This window comes from Morone saxatilis, unplaced genomic scaffold, assembly GCF_004916995.1.
Source record: "Morone saxatilis isolate NCDOM2014 unplaced genomic scaffold, NCSU_SB_2.0 Contig11, whole genome shotgun sequence".
In the NCBI taxonomy this organism is placed as follows: Eukaryota; Metazoa; Chordata; class Actinopteri; family Moronidae; genus Morone; species Morone saxatilis.
The window spans coordinates 27,499,859-27,500,342 of NW_023339663.1; the positions used below are offsets into that span (position 1 = coordinate 27,499,859).

At 45.2% G+C, this 484-nt stretch overlaps 1 protein-coding gene across 1 annotated transcript in view; it reads right to left on the minus strand.

Moving 5' to 3' along the window:
• Positions 1-252, minus strand: part of znf507 (zinc finger protein 507) — a 20,197-nt gene extending 19,945 nt beyond the window's left edge. The window contains exon 1 of the mRNA XM_035682549.1: positions 139-252. The gene's annotated coding sequence lies outside the window, so the exon portion shown is untranslated. The remainder of the gene's footprint in view (positions 1-138) is intronic.
• Between the last annotated feature and the right edge of the window lie 232 nt (positions 253-484).

Below are 484 nucleotides of genomic sequence, written 5' to 3' on the forward strand. Positions count from 1 at the left end.
GACAGACAGACATACACACGAGTCTCACACAGTGCTAGCAGTTACACACATGAATGTAACGTTAGGGCATTTTAATTATCTCTCCGGTTAATGAGTGACGCAGGAGCGCGTGGCTATACGTAATGGAAGCATACTCACTGACACTGAATAGCTCGACGCTCTTTGTCCTCAACACATAAAACTGCTCTGTTTTATTCGTTAGCCATAAAAAAAGTGGCCTCCCTCTCTCCCACATTGCAAAATGGCGAGGATGGAATATCAGTCACGTGACTTAGAGTTTAGGTCAGGTGACCAACGGGGAGCGGTGACTGACAGGTTGCCTGGTGTTGCGTTCAAGTGCTGCTCGTCCCATTTCCGGACGGCTGTCCGCACTTTCAAGGGTTTGAGGGAAATTGTATGAAGGAAGTGACCAGTTATCATCATTGCAAAGACAAACTAAAGATACTAAAAGGGGGCTCTCTTTCTATCTTATTATCATTTGTTT